The sequence below is a fragment of the Bufo bufo genome, chromosome 1 (assembly GCF_905171765.1).
Source record: "Bufo bufo chromosome 1, aBufBuf1.1, whole genome shotgun sequence".
Taxonomy (NCBI): domain Eukaryota; kingdom Metazoa; phylum Chordata; class Amphibia; order Anura; family Bufonidae; genus Bufo; species Bufo bufo.
In genome coordinates this window covers 365031589-365041279 of record NC_053389.1, presented here as the reverse complement: position 1 = coordinate 365041279, position 9691 = coordinate 365031589, and positions in this window count along the sequence as shown.

Here is a 9691-nt window from a genome sequence, read left to right as displayed (position 1 = left end):
GAATGGGGCCCGCCGCAAACTTGCGGTTTGCAAACATTTGATCGCGTTCGCGAATTGTCCCGGACGATGTTCGTCCATCACTACTTCCTTCCAGATCTTCTATGGTGACCTCAGGTGGACAACTGTTGCTGTGGAGCTGTTGGAACTGGAGCTGTTGGATCTCCGGTTTACTCCTGTTGTTGTCTCCTTTCGGGTATTGTTTGTGGTGTTTGTGTTGTTTGTCCTTTTCCTGTTATTACTCTAGGTGTCAGTGGTGAGGACTAGTGGTCCCACCGCCCTACTTACTACCTAGGGCTTATTTCAGGGTAAGCCAAGGATGAGGCATGTGATCGGCGTATGGGTTAGCAGCCCACCTAGGGACGTCAGGGCAGCTAGGTGCCAGTGCCAGACGAGCTAGGGGTCCCCACTCCTCTCTCTCTAGTGGAAGGATACTCCTCTTTCCTCCCCTCTGTGCCGCATGTCTGTTACCTGCCATCTCACACGTGATAAATATCCTTGGAGAGTCACACAAACCTCCACATGGAATCCAAAGCTCTGTGTCAGCTGTTAGGTACTCGGATTAAATCCTTAGGGCTACTGTCTGAGATAATGTTGGTGAAGTGGGCTCTGGCTTTCTCCTGGTGCAAAACAATGCCTAGCCTCATGTGGTCAGAGTATGTAGGTAGTTCCTGGATGATGAAGGCATTGATTTCCCTCATGTTCCCTAAACATAAATCCAATTGAGAACTTCTGAAACATTCTGTGTCAGTGCATCCTATACTGCTAAGGAGAAGTAGCACCACTGACTGTTCCGGGGCTCACCAATACCATGATTCAGGTCTGGGAGGAGATCCCCCTCTGTCTTATCAGGAGCATGTCTAGATATTGATGGAAGTGTATACAGGCACATGGGGTCCATACACACTACTGAGTCACATTATAAATTGCCATGATAACATTTTCAAAATAATGTGATTTGAATTTTTTACTTTGAAATTAGGGATGATTTGGTATTCAGGCCTCAGTCGGTTGATTATTTTGTTCTCCACTCACCATTAATATGATATTTTGTTCTCAATGAATTACACAAAGATTTCTGATTTGAATCTTTCATTCATTGATATCCAATGTGTGATTTCCTTTAATTTTTCAAGCAGTGTATATATACAAATGACAAGAAAGGACAGAAGGTATGAAACAAGTAGTGGACACTCAAAATTAAGGATGAAGGAACCCAAACCAGAATGTTTGGGTTTGTACTGAACATTGTGGTGTCTGGGTACCCAAACACGGACTTTTCAGCAGACGTCCGGTTTGGATTCGGTGTTCGAATGATAAGCAAGGCTTGTTGAAAGACTGCAGCCAATCAACAAGCTTTTAAGCCTAGTATTGGCATTGGTATGATTGGATGGCACAACACGTGACTCGGCTTGCATAAATGTCGGATCACGTGTTGCGCCACCATTCTGCTCTAACTAGTGAGGGACAGTGTTAGGCTTTTAATGTGGCTGTTAGGTCTTTGGGCGACCTATGTGGGTGAAATACAACTCCTTTGCACCATTGACACAGAAATACAATACTTAATTGGGCTCTTAATTCTGTGGGTGACATAAACACCTCCTTTGCATCTGTGACACTGAAATAGTTAATCAGTCTGTTAATTCTGTCTGTAACCTATAAACAATTTTTTGGGGCGCAATACACCTCCTTTGTACCCGGGCCGTGACACAGAAATACAATACTTAATCTGGCTGTTAATTCTGTCTGTGACATAAACCCATTTTTGGGACGCAAAATACCTCCTTTTCATCCATGATGCAGAAATATAATAGTTAATCAGTCTATTAATTCTGTGGGAGACATAAACCCTTTTTTTTTGGATGCAAAACACTTCCTTTGCATCCTTGACACTGAAATAGAATAGTTAATCAGTCTTTTAATTATGGAAAGAAAAGACTGGGCACACCTAAGATATTGGGAACTAGTATTTATTGGGATAAGGTAGTAAAATATTAACGCAAGTCCAATACGTATATAATGGTGATCTAAAATTATAGGGTGCTGCCTAGGTTAGGCAGTGATCAACAACAATTGATCCACGTACTGATGGTTGGAACGGAGCTAGGTCGGTACCTCACAAGGGGTATTGTGGTCCGACAGCCTAACTTCGAACACACCACACGTGGACACCTGGAGCTAATGAAAATGTGGCCACAAGCAATATAGTATGATAAAAGTAGTAAATGTACAATATAAATAGCGCTAATAATATAAAATCAAATCAAATACCGAGAGGATCAAATGCGAGCATATAAGTAAATCATTGCATGAGTCCGCTTGCCCTAACAATATCCAAATGTAGCAAATGGGGTCCCACAGTTGGTAGATTTTAAATATCGGAGTGATAGTTATATGCAGTGATTTGTCCCGTCACTGACTTGGCGGCGTCCCGCTTACAGTCAGGAATGGATCCAAGAAAGAAACAGTAGTAAGTACAGGAACGCTCTTACCAGTGTTGGAGGGTTCTCAGGATGACAGAGACACCTCTGCCGTCTATCGGAACCTAATCCCGGGTATTACGTAGCGGTCCGGTGACTCCCGTATTACGTAGTATGGGTCACCTGTTTGCAGTAAGGTTCTTGCACGAGGTCCCGCTCGATTGAATCAGCTGTACTGGCTCAGCTTTTCGGGTAGAGGTTTCAGACCGGCTGTTTCTTCGTGAATGGTTGCAGAGTTGTTCCTTACAAAAGATCAATGCGGTGCACTCGCATAGGATGTGTACTTGGGGGGTCATACCAGACGCGTTTCGGGGTTAGAGTGTCACCTTCCTCAGTGGCTTATCCGACCTCCCCAAACGACCGTTCTTTTATGCTCATACAAAGAGCCTTGCAAAACCTGGATCGGGTTCTGGTTCCGGAAGTCCTAAATGCAGTCCTTAACCCAGTGAGGGAATATTTCCTTTATTGCTATAATATAGCGACTTTGTTTGTTCTATTTGTTTAAACCATTGTTAGTGTAAAACCGCTTCTATAGAGAAGTGATATATTGTCGGCTTATTTTGCAAAGTATATAATTGCTTTATACTATCAGTGCGGTTCATTGGCGTTTTTTGTAGTCACTGCAAGAAATTGCATATTAATAAATGGTACAACATACATAGGGGACATTTTAAGATTTATTGTCAGCATGTATATATATGTGTATTCCACCGATATATTCACGCATTATTGCTTTGGTTATCCAAAAAAAATTTTTAGATTTATTTTCAAAAAACATTCTTTTTGTAGGGTCAGGAATAGAGAATAGGAGATTAAAAAAGTTAAAAAGTGGAAGGTATTGATGGTTAAAAAGTTTAAAAAGTTTAAAAGCGGAGGGAAAGAGCTTCCCAATCCGCTAGATATTGAGCAAATTTGCATAGTTCAGTGTTTATAATGTATATATTCCAATCCAAAAGTTATGATGCATAGATAAATAAATATATAGCCGTAGCCGCATATCCCATAAATTTCTATATTTGTATACGTATATAAATGAATAACGCCATTGATATATATGCACATGTTGATCCATGTGTCATCTTTTCAACGTTCCGAAGAACATTGTGTGTCTAACTGATCTATACATTCAACAGTATTCCAAAATATATAAGATTTGAATTGGACATATAGACATGTTATATTGGATGTCAATTCTAGCATATAGTTTTGTTAAATATAATTTAATAAAAATATAAAAAAATATAAAAAAACAAATACATACAAAATTTCCTTTATATTAACTGTCAATTCCAGCATATAATTTATTAAATATAGTTTGATAAAAATATAAAAAACCCATAAATACAAGCTTTCCTTTATAGAGGACCCTATCAAATTCCGCATTTAACGAGGTACAAATTGATTACATAGTGCTGCCTAAAAGTTAAGAATTTGCATAGAAATTGCATAAAAATTGCCTAAAAAGGATTTTCGTATTAAAATACTGTTAAATAAAAAATTCCAATAAAAACCATGTGCAATCGGTCGGTGTGGCAAGTGAGGGGACTGCCGTCGAGGGGAAGCCAGCCGTGGCATAAAGCTACTCGGCAAAGTTTACCCTCAAAGGCAGGCCCCCAGCTATATTTATAAGAAGCCAAAGAGTTCATATTCAGCATTTAGGCCATCAGGAATCATTGTCTCCATTTCGAAGATTCTCTGCGTTTCTAATCTGGACATTTTACTGATATGGTTCCCTTTTCTCCAGCTCCTTGATACTTTATCTATGGCAGCAAATTTTAAATTGGATGGGTCACTATTATGAGCAATTTTAAAATGTTTAGAGAGTGAGTGAGTCTCTACACCCTTTTTAATATTGGATATGTGTTCGGAAAGTCGTTTCTTAAGGGTTCTTTTGGTCCTGCCTATATATTGGCGCTTGCATGGACATTCTATCATGTAAATGACATTTTCCGTGCTGCAGGTTAAAAATTCTTTTATGGTGTGTTTGTGTCCATTTGTGGTTGCAATTATTTCTTTTGTTTGTTTTGTAAATGATGTTAATTTGCAGTTACCACATTGGCCACACCTGAAAAAACCCTTAAGGTCCATCCATTTATGTATTGATGGGGTATTTATGCGTTGTCCGTCCTCCTTAATTGTAGGGGCTATTTTATTTCCTAAAGTTGGTGCTTTGGTGAAGACGATCATTGGTTTCAGTGGGATTAATGTACCTATGTTTTTTTCTTTTTTGATAATGTCCCAATGTTTATGTATAATGTTTTTAATCTTGCCATGTTCACTGCTGTATGGTAGTATTATTTTCACCTGATTGTCTATTTTCTCTTTACCGGCATTAGTTTTGTCTTTAAAAAATTCTCTTCTATCCATTTGAGTGACTTTAACTAAGGCTAAATTTAGAATTTCTTCTGGATAATCCTTTTTTAAAAATTCCGATTTCATCTTTTCTGCCTCAGTTTCAAATTGGTCAATCATTGTGCAGTTTCTTCTTAATCTCTGGAATTGGCCCTGCGGAATATTAGTAAGCCAACTAGGTAGATGGCAACTATTAAATAAAATATAACTGTTCCTCGTTGAGGGCTTGATGTACGTACATGTTTTAAGAACATTTTCGTCTACATAAATTTTTAAATCTAAAAATTCTAAAGTTTCTTGACTGTTAGTTCCTGAGAATTTGAGATTAAAATCATTATGGTTAATATCAGCTAAAAATTGATTAAGTGATTCGGGGCCAGATTGCCAGATAAAAAACACGTCATCAATATATCTTTGCCAGAGCACCAGGTCCGTCCCCAGTCTGTGGGCCACGAATTGTGCTTCCCAATCAGCCATAAATAAATTGGCGTAGCTGGGGGCGAACCTGGTGCCCATGGCTGTGCCCCGAATCTGCAGATAAAACGATCCATTAAAATAAAAATAGTTATGATTTAAAATAAAGTCAATCCCTTCAATCAAAAAGTCTATCTGTTTCTCTGTAAGTCTACCCTCCGTACCTAGCTGTTTTTGGATTGCTCTTTTCCCTTGTTCATGGTCTATGACCGTATATAGGGATTGAACATCCAAGGAGCCCATTATCCAGTGTTTTTCAAATTGCATATTCTCTAATTTGTTTATAATTTGCGTTGTGTCTTTGACATATGAAGGTGTATTTTTCACTTTAGGTTGGAGTAAAATGTCAATATACATCGAGAGATTTGCTGTTAGTGATTCGATCCCTGAGATAATCGGGCGTCCGGGTGGGTTGGATTTATCTTTATGTATTTTCGGAATGCAATAAAACGCCGGTATTCGTGGGTGTTTGTTTAAAATGAAGTCATATTCTTCCTTATTTAAAATTCCACTGTCCATTCCTTTCCTACAAAAATTCTCTAAACTTGTATAAAACTGCTCTGTTGGGTCATTTTTTAAAAGTGTATATGTGCTAATATCCGCTAATTGACGTAAACATTCTCCATTATATTTTGCTGTATCTTGGATCACTATGGAACCTCCTTTGTCCGCTGGACGAATAATAATATTATTCTTCTTTTGTAGATGTTTTAACGCTGTAATTTCTTTTTGGGACAAATTATTCCGTTTAAACTTGGAATTGCTTTTTATCTTTTTTATATCCTTCATCACGCATTCTTTAAATGTGATTAGTTCTTGACTAAGTTCATTTCGTGGATATTTTTTTGATTTGTTTTTCAAAGAGGTATGTATTATCGGATCGTTAGTTATAGAGGGAGTAATTTCTCGGTTCACTGGGTTTTTTAGAAAATATTTTTTTAAACATAATTTCCTTATGAATTTTTCCACTCCAATGAACATTTCGAACTTATTAAGTGGTTTTGTCGGTGCAAATTTTAGACCTTTATTGAGAAGCTGTTTCTGTGTGTCTGATAAGGTTACTGAGCTTAAATTAATGATGGCATCGTTTGTGACTATGGGTGGTGTCTGTAGTGATGGTGTCTTTTTTCTCCTTGTGCCTCTTCGTGTCTTCCCCTTTCCGTGTCGTAATGTCTCACCCTGTGTATGTGATTGTGGTTGTGATACTCGTCCTGTGAGTTGTGTCTCCTCATATTCGGGGTCTTGGGTGTTTGTGACATATTCTGTGTTTTGTTTCTCAAATTGTATTGGTGATCTGTGTGCGTGTTTTGTGTAGTTGGAGCCCTCAATGGGGGTGATCTTTGTCTTATACGTGAACGGTGATGTGGGGGAGTGCGATCTAAAAAATGATTGGTTTCTTCTAACATTTCAAATCTGTTATATGTGGGTATATTAAAGTGTTCATTCCTTATTGGATCGTGTTCAATCACATCTATTGCTTTTGTAGTGTCATTAGTTGTTCTTGTGATTGATCCATGCTCATCATGTCCTTCCCTGTTAGGTATTTCCCTATCAGTTCTCCCTCTTCTCTTATAATTCAATTTTTTGACTTTTTTCTCTATTATTTCTTGTTCAATTCTGTCTAAGTTTTTGCATATATTAGTTTGAATTATGTTAATTTCTTCATTCCTGATGAATTTATCTATTATTAATTTTAGGTCGGAGATACGGTTGGTGGTAACCTCCAGTATCTCTGTACGTCTTTTAATGATTAGTTTTGTACAAGCGACCGTCTGTCCATGGAGTAAATCCTCCCATTCTTTGTTAAATTCAGCACTGCACAGGTCTTGTGCAGGATTTTTAATGATCAATAGTCCCTTAGGAATCTTATCAATTTCAATGCATCTTCTTAAAGTTTTAATTTCCCAACGTTGTTTTAACTGGCGGATTAATAGAGTTTCCAATTCTCTGAAGGTGTTGGTAATACAGATTTCGGAATTGGGTATGTCTGTAATTAGTAAAATTGTCCACTTTTTGTTTTTTAATCTCCATATGCTCCCAAATATCCATGGATGATCAACCAAACGTGCTATCCACTAGGGTGACAAAGAAAATGTAATAATGGTAGGTTAGTTGGACACACAGGATAGTTGATACCCCCACACAAGGGTGCTCTCAGTCTGACAGCGTCACCCCGCTGTTAGAAAAAGCAGAAATTGGAAAGAAAAGACTGGGCACACCTAAGATATTGGGAGCTAGTATTTATTGGGATAAGGTAGTAAAATATTAACGCAAGTCCAATACGTATATAATGGTGATCTAAAATTATAGGGTGCTGCCTAGGTTAGGCAGTGATCAACAACAATTGATCCACGTACTGATGGTTGGAACGGAGCTAGGTCGGTACCTCACAAGGGGTATTGTGGTCCGACAGCCTAACTTCGAACACACCACACGTGGACACCTGGAGCTAATGAAAATGTGGCCACAAGCAATATAGTATGATAAAAGTAGTAAATGTACAATATAAATAGCGCTAATAATATAAAATCAAATCAAATACCGAGAGGATCAAATGCGAGCATATAAGTAAATCATTGCATGAGTCCGCTTGCCCTAACAATATCCAAATGTAGCAAATGGGGTCCCACAGTTGGTAGATTTTAAATATCGGAGTGATAGTTATATGCAGTGATTTGTCCCGTCACTGACTTGGCGGCGTCCCGCTTACAGTCAGGAATGGATCCAAGAAAGAAACAGTAGTAAGTACAGGAACGCTCTTACCAGTGTTGGAGGGTTCTCAGGATGACAGAGACACCTCTGCCGTCTATCGGAACCTAATCCCGGGTATTACGTAGCGGTCTGGTGACTCCCGTATTACGTAGTATGGGTCACCTGTTTGCAGTGAGGTTCTTGCACGAGGTCCCGCTCGATTGAATCAGCTGTACTGGCTCAGCTTTTCGGGTAGAGGTTTCAGACCGGCTGTTTCTTCGTGAATGGTTGCAGAGTTGTTCCTTACAAAAGATCAATGCGGTGCACTCGCATAGGATGTGTACTTGGGGGGGTCAGACCAGACGCGTTTCGGGGTTAGAGTGTCCCCTTCCTCAGTGGCTTATCCGACCTCCCCAAACGACCGTTCTTTTATGCTCATACAAAGAGCCTTGCAAAACCTGGATCGGGTTCTGGTTCCGGAAGTCCTAAATGCAGTCCTTAACCCAGTGAGGGAATATTTCCTTTATTGCTATAATATAGCGACTTTGTTTGTTCTATTTGTTTAAACCATTGTTAGTGTAAAACCGCTTCTATAGAGAAGTGATATATTGTCGGCTTATTTTGCAAAGTATATAATTGCTTTATACTATCAGTGCGGTTCATTGGCGTTTTTTGTAGTCACTGCAAGAAATTGCATATTAATAAATGGTACAACATACATAGGGGACATTTTAAGATTTATTGTCAGCATGTATATATATGTGTATTCCACCGATATATTCCCGCATTATTGTTTTGGTTATCCAAAAAAAATTTTTAGATTTATTTTCAAAAAACATTCTTTTTGTAGGGTCAGGAATAGAGAATAGGAGATTAAAAAAGTTAAAAAGTGGAAGGTATTGATGGTTAAAAAGTTTAAAAAGTTTAAAAGCGGAGGGAAAGAGCTTCCCAATCCGCTAGATATTGAGCAAATTTGCATAGTTCAGTGTTTATAATGTATATATTCCAATCCAAAAGTTATGATGCATAGATAAATAAATATATAGCCGTAGCCGCATATCCCATAAATTTCTATATTTGTATTCGTATATAAATGAATAACGCCATTGATATATATATGCACATGTTGATCCATGTGTCATCTTTTCAACGTTCCGAAGAACATTGTGTGTCTAACTGATCTATACATTCAACAGTATTCCAAAATATATAAGATTTGAATTGGACATATAGACATGTTATATTGGATGTCAATTCTAGCATATAGTTTGTTAAATATAATTTAATAAAAATATAAAAAAATATAAAAAAACAAATACATACAAAATTTCCTTTATATTAACTGTCAATTCCAGCATATAATTTATTAAATATAGTTTGATAAAAATATAAAAAACCCATAAATACAAGCTTTCGTATTTTTTGTAAGGAACAACTCTGCAACCATTCACGAAGAAACAGCCGGTCTGAAACCTCTACCCGAAAAGCTGAGCCAGTACAGCTGATTCAATCGAGCGGGACCTCGTGCAAGAACCTCACTGCAAACAGGTGACCCATACTACGTAATAGAGGACCCTATCAAATTCCGCATTTAACGAGGTACAAATTGATTATATAGTGCTGCCTAAAAGTTAAGAATTTGCATAGAAATTGCATAAAAATTGCCTAAAAAGGATTTTCGTATTAAAATACTGTTA